Source organism: Lytechinus variegatus, chromosome 19, assembly GCF_018143015.1.
Source record: "Lytechinus variegatus isolate NC3 chromosome 19, Lvar_3.0, whole genome shotgun sequence".
Lineage (NCBI taxonomy): Eukaryota > Metazoa > Echinodermata > Echinoidea > Temnopleuroida > Toxopneustidae > Lytechinus > Lytechinus variegatus.
Window position 1 is genome coordinate 12,966,135 of NC_054758.1, and position 14,097 is coordinate 12,980,231.

The 14,097-nt window shown below is 36.4% G+C and overlaps 1 long non-coding RNA gene across 1 annotated transcript; it reads right to left on the reverse strand.

Moving 5' to 3' along the window:
* Positions 1 to 11,847: 11,847 nt before the first annotated feature.
* On the reverse strand, positions 11,848 to 13,518 carry LOC121406150. The gene is made up of 2 exons (XR_005968759.1): positions 13,412 to 13,518; positions 11,848 to 11,886 (listed from the first exon to the last, which is right to left on the reverse strand). It is a non-coding gene; the product is annotated as an uncharacterized LOC121406150 (long non-coding RNA).
* Positions 13,519 to 14,097: the final 579 nt, after the last annotated feature.

Genomic DNA, 14,097 nt, shown 5'->3' on the forward strand with positions numbered 1-14,097 from the left:
CAGTCGATAAAAATAAATGATTGTCATGGCGGAAATTGAACTTGTCATTAATTGAGAAGTTGGTTTTAAAATTATGAAGCATGCAAAACGGGCACAAAAATAGATTTGTGTTTAAAAATCTATCTTGTCCTTGCAAGTGAAGTGACATTTTGGATGGATGAAAATACTATCGCTACTAAGTAAAAACGTCACTTTAGAAGAACGCATGGTTATATATGCTAATTGTACCTTCTTTAAACTGGTGTGATAAGTGACATTATAAATCAGATGAGTTTGCCCTTGCTCTACATGCAGACACAGAACAAAATATGCCTGATTTTCAGACGTTCCGAATCAACAATTAAAATGTTGTTGTTCGTTGTGGGTCGTTTTCACACCAAAATGATCTCCTCGGTATTTTCTCAACTACAACAACCGAACGAGTAATTGACATGGACAGTGTACACAAAATATATTCAGTTGTAAATTAAACTTATCTATTCTTGTTACACTACTGGAGGTGTTTTTCCACAAAGAGTTAATTGCAAGCCAAGTTTCTTGCAATATCACATGATGGTCGCACTTGAATGTTTGGTTGCGTGCAAAACAAGATGCATCACCGCATTGGTCACTTGCAATTAAGTAGCTGGTCAGCTTCTGGTATCAATAACAATAAATTGATTTGCTCTAATTTTAAATGTTCAATCACGTGTAAAATTTTAGCAGAAATTTGCAATTGATTGCAAATATTTTCTCACAACACCCTCTCAGTCATATTTAAATCTTTGTGAAACACCCCCCGGTAATGTAACATAAATAGATTCAATAATCATACCACTATCACCAATGTATGACAAAATACGTGTAATCACAATTCATATTAAATAAGCGCTAAATTTCATTCATAAAGCAGATACATGGTGGTGTCAAGGAAAATTAATAAGGGACTGTACAAGGGTTCGTCTCATTACGGACATTGCATAGTCACATGTGGTTTTCATTTCTATCTTGTTTTCGCCTCATACCCCCCCCCCCACGCACACAAGAGTGCTTCCATCCCAACGAGGAACAACATATTTTCCAACAGTGTGTGTCACAATTAATATGGTCCTGGGAAGCACCCCCCCCCAAAAAAAAAATAATAATAATGAATAAATAAAAAAATAAAAATCCCGTGGTGTGCTGCGTGTTTTATTCTCTATAGGCAGCACCGCCAGTTATTCTTGAAGATGTGTAATGTAGCCGTAACCAAAATAACCTCCAGTTTGTAGTGACCCCCCCCCCCTTTTTTTTCCTTTTCCAATTTCTGGGGGCCAATTGCATCTCCATTTTGTAGTGAAAACATTTTTCTCTCTTTTTTTTTTAATTTACACCAGCACCCCCTGTCAAAAATCGTTCCCAGGGCATTGTGCCACAGTGTGTTCACAGTGTGGAACACAGCGTGACATCACCTACACAGTTTTCATTTCAACAGTGTGAATCACATGATCTTACACAGTCATGACAGTCGACCATATGAACACGCAGTGAGCAGTCACAATGTCGAGGTGTCAACATACTACGTGGAAATACCTCCACACCGTTGAATTGTAGCATCTTAACTGTGAATAATATTTTAATTCATGTACTATATGAACACACTGTTATCACACTGTATGCCAATGTGTTTTTTTTCCAGCAGGGACTGTTTTTTAAGTAGCCCAATAACCCTTTAGCACAATATTCCTTTACTAATAGTGACGCAATAATTAGATATAAGCATCACAGAAGCGCTACTGATTACTTCTGCATGTTTTACTTCAGTATGAAGTAGGACTAAGCTATATTTAGATACCCTTTACCTGACTTCAGCAAAGATCAACCGCTGAGCAATCTTTAGAGTTTACTCTATTGTTACGTGGGTTTTTATTTTTTAGCAAACTGTGGGCCTTTTCACACGTGAATCTTGAATCATCATTGTAATGATGCTTGCAACTCGTTTTTAGAATCATCGAACCTTTCACACAGAAAATTCGTACCGTAATTTGATTGAACCTTACCTGTGATTCACCTCCGGAGTAGAATTTGAATTCATGATTGTGATTAGCGTTCGTGATTCTAGTTTGGTTTCACACGTGCTAAAAAAAAATCGCCATTAGCCTAATTTTTCACTGGAATCATCATTCAAATTTCGATTTTTTTTTACCGTGTGAAAGGGATGTGTGTGACCTTCAACCGGTTTTTTTTTATTCTTCATTGTCCTGTATTCTCTTAAGAGAAATTATTTTATAGATACGGTGCCACGAGGACTATTTCAATCAATGTAAAGGCCAAGCCAATTCCTTTTGATATAGCATCACAATTCTGGTCCTCACTTGGTGGTTAAATGAAATATGAAGGAGAATTTTGCTTGGTATTGGGAAAAACTTCAAAACTACTTGAAAGTGTGAAATCGTTTACCTTATCTTAACTGCCATATAACATTTAAAATCTAGGATGAATATAGCCATTAATTTCTAACTTAAAGTAACCTAAATTAAAGGGTCTCCGAAAAAAATTACCTAATGTAACACGCTATGCCATTTCCATGATACAATTTGAACTTACATGTAAATGCCTACAAAATTAAAGCATTTATTTTTGCACATAATTCAAACTTATAGTTTAACATATGCCACAGTAATATGTTTTATGTTAATATTGACCTATCTTGGCCATGCCTATTATCATGCATAAGTTGCACTAGAAGCGTATCGATGCAAATGTTACAGGGTGGGGAAGTTCGGATATAGAAGGGTTACGTCATCTCTGTTTGCATGCGCGGTCTCCACAGTTGCTTTGTCTGGCGACCGGTTCTTTGGCGACAATAGGGAGTTCTCGCCAATACTTGGCAGACGTTTTGTGGAACCTTGTGAATCTTTTGCGAAAAGCCTTTTGCCACAAAGCAGCCTTTGTCGAAACTCGGTGAATCAAAACATCAGTGTCGTCTTGGACTATGGACAAACGACATATGTGCATTTCTTCGTCAGCTCCGAATCTTAGGACGATTTGCTGTTCCGGTTCACCAAATGTCGACAATGACCTCTAATCTGTTCATTGTGATTGGACGGGCATTTTCAATAGATTCCCTACGTTCCAGAAAGCGTCTGCCTAGAAGTTGCAAAAACTCGCTTATAAATAGCTTTTCGCCGGCCAAAATGATACGGTTTGTCGGCCAAAGTCTCTCGCTAAATGGGAAAGGGTTTGTAGACACCGAGAAACGGGGACATGATATAGACCCTCACAGATTTCACCCTATAAAAAGAAGAATTGATTCGATATGTAAATGAGGATGCTTGTTATCTATGGTCGCACGGGATGGAATGGGTATTGAACGCCCGTTATGCAGTTGTGATATTTAGTGGGATCAATGTGGATTTAGGCGAGAACTGATTCCAGTTTTACCTTCTATTCTGTCAAGTCCTGTGCATTAACAAAAATATTACACTGCGTGGATATTACCTATATGATTTTACCAGCATAACATATGCGTTGCCTGACCAACAATTCTCGACAGAGTACAAATTAACTACTGAATTCTTTCTTTTTTGTTGTTGTTGCAAACTTGACCTTTTTATGTTTGAAGGAAATCTTCTTCATAGCCATCTTGCGTAACCTTCACATCAAGGCCTTTTATCGAATTATTGATGATTTACCAATACATCCCAATTTCTAATTACTCCATGTAAATAGTTACTTTTCTATCCAAATGTTGATAATGGATTTAATCGGGTTAGCAAATTTTAGACGTTTCATATAAAGTATTTTTTATTCTTATTGCAATCATCTCGTACCCAAATGCCATGTATTGTATTTGACTTATACAGTGCGTTCCACATACCGAGATTACCATGTTGCTTTTCTTCTAAGCCAAATAAATCATTATATCTCATTTACGTCATCAAATAATTAAATCACTCCGCTTTATTTTGATACCTGATTATGAGATGAACAGTTCACGGATTCATGTGCACAACAAGTTTGAAACAATTTTGAGCAGCATTTTGCAACATCGCATGCATGATGGTCGCACTTGAATGTTTGGTTGCGTGCAGTAGGCCTTCTAGATGCATATTGCCGCATTGGTCACTTGCAATTAAATAGCTGGTCAGCGTCTGGTATCAATAACAATAAATTGATTTGCTCGAGTTAAAAATGTTCAATCACGTGTGAAATTTCAACAGAAATTTGCAATTTATTGCAAATATTTTCTTACAACCCCCCCTTCAGTCACATTCCGCTTTATTTTGATACCTAATTATGAGATGAACAGTTCACGGATTCACGTGCAAAACAAGTTTGAAATCATTTTGAGCGGAAAACTCGGACAAGATTGGTTTGTGAAACCATGGACCTATGAAAGCTGGACATTCATCGGTTAGTTAATGAATTCACTAACATATGACTGCTATTGTCATGTGAATAACATTCTCTTCATATTTTATCTTCTGTGATACCATCATGGTCGCCGTCAATTAAACCATGAGCTACATAAGCTTTCGGTGATTAGACATTTAACATTAGACAAATAGTTTGCGCAGAAGGTAATAAATTACCTAAATTCTCTTAAATTAATGTGCAGTTCTGGCTTACAAATAAATATCTTAGTTCCATGGTCTTATTTGGGAAAATGTATGAATATTTCGAGAAAGAGGCTGAAATGAAATTGATTGATTGTAATTTATAATCATATTTTAAAGATTTCCTTATGACATTCCAGAGAAACATTGTGGGTTTCTTGTACATGTTGTAGGGGTCGTCTCCCTCTCATTGTTAGTAAGGTCATTATGAGTGTGCAGAAGTGTGCAAATCGATAATAACATATTTGATATCACAAAAATCGTCTGATTCTCAATTTGCTGTTCCAAAACTGAGCCATCTTACTTGAAAGGTATAATCTGTTACAGGACATCAGCCAACAAGCGCAAAGAAGAGGAAAAAGATTCCTTTGTAAGGATCAGATTCGCCTCGGTAGCCGCTATTGTCAAAACACCTGTATGTTCTCATTAATGTGCACATAATCAGCATACGGCGACTATTCAAAAGAATGCTCGCGTTAATCGTCCATTTCTTATAGGTCCATGGTGAAACCATGGAGCTATGCTTATTCGACGATTGACCCATTCTTTGTATTTCTCTCACTGATCCCTGACATTAGAGTGGATTCAGAGTCACACGTGGGTTTCTGCGTTAAATGGTATCTGATATGCTTCAATATTTTATCGTATTGCTTTTTAACTGCCATGCGTGGACGATTTCCTAAGCTTTTGTTATCAAATTAAAGGTCAATTCCACCTCAGAAAAATGTTGATTTGAATCAATAGAGAAAATTCAGACAAGCACAATGCTGAAGATTTCATCAAAATCGCATGTAAAATAAGAAAGTTATGACATTTCAAAGTTTCACTTATTTTTAACAAAATAGTTATATGAACGAGTCAGTTACATCCAAATGAGAAAGTTGATGATGTCACTCACTATTTCTTTTGTTTTTATTGTTTGAATTATACAATATTTCAATTTTTACGAATTTGACGATTAGGGCCTCCTTGTCTAAAGCACAAAATGTTAGAATAATGGAATTCCACGCGTTTAGGGAGGAATGAAACTTAATTTCACATGACAATGACGAGAAAATCAAAATATTTCATATTTCAAACAATAAAAAACAAAAGAAATAGTGAGTGAATGACATCATCGACTCTCTCATTTGGATGTAGCTGGCTCGTTCATATAACTGTTTTTGTGAAATGAAGCGAAACTTTGAAATGTCATAACTTTTCTTATTTTACATCCGATTTTGATGAAATTTTCAGTGTTATGCTTGTTGATTTTTTCTCTTCTTATTCAAATCAAGTTTTTGTTGGGGTGGACCTTTGTCCATTAAAGATGAGACTCCACTCTTACCATGAGTATGAAATTTATAGTGAAAGCTTAGTTAATGATTGTGAAATATATCTCTAAAAGTGGGTTTCTTTATTTGTGGGACGCACTGTATAATACTAAATGAAGATATAGGCCTACAATGTATTTCATGTTATAGTATCGGGAAACCAGAAATTCCGATACTTAGTAAATTAGAGTTAGTCTGTCTGCAGCTGGGGGGGGGGTACAGTTTGCTGACACCAGTTAATTTGAAAAGCACTGAAAATATATGTATCAGAGCTTTATCTTTTCGAATTTAAAGGAAACCAAAACCCAAGAAAAGAAGCAATCTTATTGGAAGGAGTAAAATGAGAGGAACAATTTAAAACAAGTTTCATCAAAATCGGTTATGAAATAAGCAAGTTATGGACGATTAAAAAGTCTTGTTGTACTTGCTATGTGGATCCTCAAATTGGCAAACTTGCTTCAAAATGGCTGATTTTGTGGACAACTCTCCATTTGTTTTGTACACATATTTTCAGATTTTCCCCTTTATTTTACTTATTTCACATTATCTCCTCCTGACCTTGACATATATGGTTTGGATTATATTTTCCCATGACATATGCTGTGCTCGGAAGGAGGCATTTTGAAGCACGTTTGCCAATTTGAGGATGATGCCCATAGAAAGTAAAACAAGAGTTTCCAAACTTCCATAACTTGCTTATTTCATAACCGATTTTGATGAAACTTGTTTTAAATTGTTCCTCTTATTTTACTTTTTCCAATAAGATTACTCCTCTTCTTTGGTTTTGGTTTCCTTTAACCAAATAAATCCGTCGTTTAAGTGAATGACAGGTATGCTTGCTTCTTTATTCACTGACAGCAATGTCCAGGACCTCAGTCTGCTTGAACATCAGGGGAGTGTTTCATCAACATTTTCATCCGACAAGTTGTCAGATCTGACATCTTTCTCTGACGTTGATTGGCTGAATGGTACTGTTACTATGTCGGATAAAATGGGACTTGTCGGATAAAACGTCCGACAAGTCCTTTCATGAAACACCCCCCAGGGATGTTTCACAAAGATTTAAGCGTAAGTTGCGCAAGGTATATAAGGCATCGCCGGATTGCTGAAAATAGCGTATGTTCGCAATCACTACGCAGAAGCTTGTACCATGCACCACTTCCTTTGAAAATGCAGGTAAAATCACAATGGAAAGCTGAGTTTTTTTTGCCAGCAGATTGTCCAACGATTCGGATCAGACGAAGAAATAGGCCGTTTGTCTATATAGTCCAGGGGCCCGTTGCAGAAAGAATTGCGTCTAAACGCAAGTAAAAAAAAAATCAATCGCAAGTCCCAAATGCGCGCTGTTGATTGGTTGAAAATCAAGCTGCGAATTATATTTGGAGATGCGATTGATTGCAACTCTTTCTGCAACGGGCCCCTGGACGACACAGCTGATCTGATTCACCGATTTTCAACAAAGGTTGCTTTGTCAAGAAAGGTTTTTGACAATAGATTCTCAACGATCCAGAAAACGTCTGCATAGTGGTTGCAAAAACTCCCTGTAGCTCCTTTGTCATGTACGCTCGACTTTAATTTAAGCTAGGGTTACACCAAAACCGAATTCTCCCGAATAAATTCGGACCGATTCTGCCCGGCTACGGACTGATTCGGATGGTTTTAGTGGATTTAAATGTTCCCGAATCCCTCCCGAATTTTCTCGCATTCGCGGAGAATAGTATACTCCCGAAACCACCCGAATACGTGCTTACGTGTAACCCTAGCTTTGCACTTCATAGTTGGGCCACAAATACCAACAAGAACTGCTACGAACGCCGTATGAACGATTTTATACCACTTCGTAAGATCTGTTGAAGAATGCCATACGAACTCAGCGTTCCCTAGACCGTTTGTAGACCGGAAGCATGGCAAGTTATGCCATGGTCAGAGCTGCCTTTACGAACACCATACGAACGATTCAATACCGTTAATTGCTATATCCAATCCAATCCAATCCAAAAGTCATTTGATATAGCGCCTTTTCCTTTCGGTTACAAAGCGCTGCACACACACTACTCCATATTTGTTTTGGCCACTAAAACAACTGTTCTACACCTCGGAATGATCAGTTTAGTCCTTGCAATTAATTGTCCACTTAGCAGAATAGATGGGATTTAATGGCCTTCTTGAATTGTTCAACAGAGGAGGCCATCTTCACTGCAGCTGGTAGATGATTCCATAGTTTTGCAGCAATCACAGGAAAGGACGTTTCACCCGCACGTTTCTTGGAAAGGCGTTGAGTGAGCCAGATTGACGAAGATGATCGAGTAGTACGGACTTGAGAACGACGAATGAGAATGTTATCGATGTACTCCGGGCTTCTGTGGTTGAGCGACTTGAAGACTAGCAGCAAAATTTTGAAGGCTATCCTCTGTCTCACAGGCAACCAATGGAGTTCCAGTCGGAGAGGTTCTGTACGAGTCCGAAGGGGAGCAGAGAAGACAAGCCTAGCGGCAGAGTTCTGTAGTCTCTGAAGTCGGTCTAAGTCCTTCTGGCTAAGAACGCTGAAGAGACTATTGCAGTAGTCCAGTCTGGAAAGAACAAGAGCCCTGACAGCAGCATGACATGTAATGTGCTTACACATACTTACAAAATCTTTCGTATTTTGTTAGTAAAAGTATTTGAATGGTTTGTGACCATATCATTACAGCAATGAATGGAATGAAATCGTTCGTACAGTGTTCGTTGGTCGATGATCGTGTCCAAGATTTTTTTTCTGAACGTCGTACGAAACTTTCTCTTCGTAAAGCGGCCTTATGAACGTCGTAAGAACGTCGTGAAAATATGCAGGATTTTGCAATCGAAGAAATGAAATTCTTGCAACATGTGTAATGGTAATAATAATAATAACAATGATAATGTACCCATCACCTAAATGACACTTTAAGCAATAACAATACTCAAAATAAAACACTTGTATTTTAAGAATGATTTCCATCTTTAATATATATTTTTATACAGATATATAATGTCAGAATGCTCAAACCTAGAGGCGGCATCAGGATGTTCAAATTGCGTATGGGAGGGGGGGGGGGGCATATAGAGAAAAGTTATGATGACGTCAATTGCGCTGAAATATGTCTGGAGACAGATTAGAGGGGCGTGTAAACGATTTGACGCAACGCGCTGTTTCTGAGTAGAATAATCCGGCCCCAGGGGGTGTATACACTGAAAAACGTTGTTTAAAATTTTAAGCACGTTGTTTAAACCCATCACTCTTACAACTATTGTTTAAACTTTTAGAATCAAGCTTTTTAACAGTTTAAACAGTTACAAAAAGGTTTAAACAACTTTAGAGTAAGAGGCTTTAATAAACGTGCTATTTTTATTCTTTTACTGTGAAGGTCAGACAGATTAGGAATTAACCGGGGAGGGGGGACCCCTCACCTATGCCCCTATACCATCCCGGTGCCGCCACCGATTAACTGGGTTTGGATTATCATTCCATACCAAATGCAAAACGCTGTAATACTACGCTAAAACATTTTTTTACATTTACATATCAATAAGAGTACTATATGTGGACCTCGTGACGTTTTTAACGATATTTAGTTGAAAATTAGAAAAAAAAGATTAGATTAGACAAAAATATATCGTAATATGATGTGAATAGTATGCAATCAAAATGATCATATAAATCGTCTTGAATCTTACAATAAAAGACAAAATGTATTTCGAACGATGCGAAATTGTGTTTTAGTGTGTGTGTGTTTGTGTGCAACTACAATGCTTTAAAAGGGGTGCAAGATGACGACTTCCCCGAAGCCTAAGTCGGGGAAAATCGGAAATATTCACAATACTTGGGCACGACCTATTTTGTGGTTGATCATACTGTGAAAAAAAAGAATGAATGATGAATACGGCAAGCAAGTGGAATATGGAGTATAAGTTTGACAAGAAGCGCCTGGCTGAACTGACGCTGGCATAGATCACTTGTCCGCACGATCTAACGTCTACAGACAGCTTGCTTACAGAAACGACAGAGGGCGTTGAGTATTTCAAGCTCACACTAGCTTTAAAATGAATTTAACACAATCTATATGTATATAACATCTGCATAATGCAATCAATAATAAACAATTCCTCCCAGATTTCAAAGATGTATAGAAGAGGATGACTCTTTCTTTACATGTTGTTGGTGTGCGAGTAAAATGAAATACGTTTATCTTTACAGAACTTAAGCAAATCGTATACCATGTACAAATACACAGATATACCTAAAACTATTTTTTTATCAATCTAACAAACGTCATTTGGCGGAGAAATCAAAATGAAATCAAATTGAAAAGAGATAAAAAATGTTCGTGTCTAAACTGAACTTAGAATACTAAAATACGTGATTTAATTTTCCATTATAAAAAACACCCCGCATCTATTAAAACGCAATGGTGGATCGGGTGTAATTAGATCGGGTCGAATACGGAGACAGAATAAGGGGGTGGGGTGGGTGTTCAAGGAGGGAAGCGGAATAAAAACGAAATCATCATGATTATCCGTAAGTACTGCATATATCATATCATACTTTGCTAACAAATTACATTATGCTCATTTTCTCGAACTCGACTTTAATTCTGGGTAAAGAAAAAATATCAAATCATAACCATTCGACGTACAATTTACACTAAAACTATAATATAAAAACTACAATATTTATTTCACCATCAAATGAATTATGAACAGTTGTCGGTAAACTAAATTTGATATCTCCTTATTATAATGTTTAATAGCACACGTATATACCATGACCTGTTTACGTTTAATAAAACAGTAGTTTCCCTTAATAAACTGGACATTTGACCAAACTGATCATGTATTTTGTAAACTTAAAACACTTAAAAAATTACTGATATTCACGAAATCCCAATTACAGTTTTTATGTATCGCTTAACCAAAAACCAGTTACCTTTATCATTTTGTGGTTGCTTTACTTTGAATGTAGACATTTATAGATATCCAACCAGACATTACTTTTATTTTCATTTATTCACTCGGAGAAGTGGCATAGCCCTCAAATCAATAAAATGTAAAGGACCTAAATTTGAAATTCACTACCTTTGAATATACGATTTATTAATTCATTTTACCATTCAAAAAGTATATGAAGGATTTGTCTCCAAATGCCGTGAATTACATTTCTCTAAAGTACTCTTCATAATTGAGGTGCGTGATGATGTTTTCTATTTTATTTAAGATGCAACTAATGTCTATATCTTAACATGGAATAGAGGCATGATCTTATTTTCGTTTAAATTCATTTTTGGTTCTGTTTTTATGATTGCTTATTTTCGATCCATGTTTTGGTTAAACAATTTACTTATACCTAAGATGTTATTTAATGGACTCTGCATTTTAGACACATTCAATTATGCTTAGTTCCCACTATGTATAATTATTAGCAACGTAACATTATATTCAATAATTTTTTTTGTTATGCATGGTGAAAAATAAAACAAACAATAAAACATTGCTATTAATGTCCTGCAAAAGTGGCGTGGGCCAGCTTTCGTGAGTTAGGCGGGATATGACTGGACTGAAAGAACAAAACCACGGAAAATCCCAGGCCTCCCCCCTTCATCCCGCCATCGTTCAAATTAATAATCCCACTACCAATCTAATACAATCCTAATAAGCTATTCATTGCTTGAATTGAAAGTAAATGACAAAATATTAGAAATCTGCTTTTTATACAAGTTGATGAATACGCCAATTGAGAAATATAGTCAATAATACAAATGGATGAAAAAATGAACATAACTAAAGGGAAAAAAATATTTGTTTTTCTTATGATTTTTTAAACTTTCTTTTTCAATAGATATTTTAATGGTGATTACCAAATAAATATTTTTGTTAAATCGTTGGCCCACTTCTTTTGCAGTTAAGCATGTAAGGCCCAAACCTGCCCATACATTTCCCTCTCGTTTGCCGCACTCCGTGTACTTGTAATCCGGCACCGTTATCTGTGTGGAACAGAAAGATGGGATACACAATCAATGATGTGAAAAAGACAAATGCTCTTGGGTCCAAGTATGTTTGACGATATTTCAAACTTGTTCTTTTTATTATTATCATTATTAATTTCATTATTATTATTACAATAATTTTATTTATTATTATTGTCATTATCTCCACCACTATTATCAACATCATTATACTTTGTATTCATCTATATACATATATGTACTTCACCGTATATGCACTCTAAATAAAAAAGAAGAGCTAAATTAGCTCTTAAAAAGCGTGTTTAGTGACTGCACTTCGGAGTGCAAATTTTTCTCGTTTAAATTTGAACTGGACAAATTAGCACTCCGAGGTGCATTCACTAACATGCTCTTTAAAGGTTAAGTCCACCCCAGAAAAATGTTTATTTGAATCAATAGAAAATATCAGAAAAACATAATGCTGAAAATGTCATCAAAATCGGATGTTTCGCTAATTAAAAAAAAAGTTACATGCACAATTTAGTCACATGCAAAAGAGAGAATCGATGATGTCCCTCACTCACTATTTCGTTTGTTTTCATCCTTTGAATTATACTATATTTCAATTTTTACAAATTTGACAAGAAAGACCAACTTAACTGAACCATAAAATGTTGAATAAGGTAATTCCACATGTTCAGGGAAAAACGAAACTTGGTTTCACAGGACAAACAGGAGAAAATTAGAATATTTCATATTTCATGTAAAAAAATACAGAATAGTGAGTGGGTGATGTCATAAGTTCCCCCATTTGCATGCCGATTGGGATGTGCATATAGCTATTTTCTGAAATAAGCGAAACTTAAAAATAACTTTTATATTTTTCATCCGATTTTGATAAAATTTTCAGTATTATGCTAATTTTATTTTTCTTCTTTTATTCTAATCAACTTTTTGTTGGGGGTAGACTTATCCTTTAAGAGCTAATTTAGCTCTTCGTTTTTTAGAGTGGGAATGCGGCGGTCACACTAAAGAAACCGACTATTTCTGTTTACGGTAACTCCCGTAGGAACTCGGCAGGACAGCGTTTTGCTGGTAAACGTCAAGCTGGTACATATAACCAATTACCTACGAAACAGTTAACGTCTAGGTTAATCTGTCATAGTGGCTGACTTTATAGACGACAGATATCATAATCGGGTCTTCTTACTGAAGTGGGGACAATAGCTGATTGGGGATTCGAACTCACAACCTTGCGATTATGAGTACAATGCTCTATCAACTGGACCCCACGCCTCCACACCGATTAAAGCTATTACGTTATTTTAAATGGTATATCACTCTTCGAATTCGGGTCGATAATGCTTATACTGTATCATCAATAGACCTTATGCATTGACGTCATCTCGGCGCTATCTTAGAGGCTGAAACCATTGCATTGCATGCGTTGGTGATCTGCTGGCGCAGCTAACCCCCGTTAACGCGCATTCCTATTTCCTCTGGGGGAGGGCATTATAAAATATGACGTCACATGCATGAGGTCCATCAGCAGAAGTTTACCTACCTGAAAGTTGTTTTAAATCCACTTGTTCGTACCCTCTTGAATTTGAGTCTCTAAGATCAGCTGCTTGGTTTGTCTTCTGCCTTAAGTCTTCATGTATCCTGCCTAACAACTGTCAAGAAAAATGATGGTGGAAAAATAAATAGGTTAAGCTTTATGAATAATAGATCTATATCGCGTGGCAGCTATCATACAAATCTGTTCATTGACTGGCCATTATTTTCTTTCGAATAAGAACACACGTAGTGACCAAGAATAGTATTTTCATTCTTTTGGATGTAGGATAAAAGAGCATCGTGTATTAAATGCCTTGCTCACTTGTAGGTGCAGTCGCCGGGGTTTGAACCCCGGACTTTTAAGTGTTAAGACGGGAGTGTCAGATCATTCGGCCACGGCCCCTCCAACAACGAAACCGATTTCAAATTATACGGGGAATAACTATTACAATTAAAGGGGAGGGTGCTCTTTACCTGGGAACGGGGGGAGAGGGAGGTGTTTGGAGGTAGAACATCACCTTTTTATCATTTTATTTTCTCTCTTGTCATTTGATACATTCTGTTAATACATCTTTTTGTAATTGTTGAACGCATCAGTATTAATTTCCAGTATCTTTCAAGTTTGATGTATATTCATATGAGATATGGATTTATCGTATATTATAATCGTATTTCAAATAATCTGTAAAACTT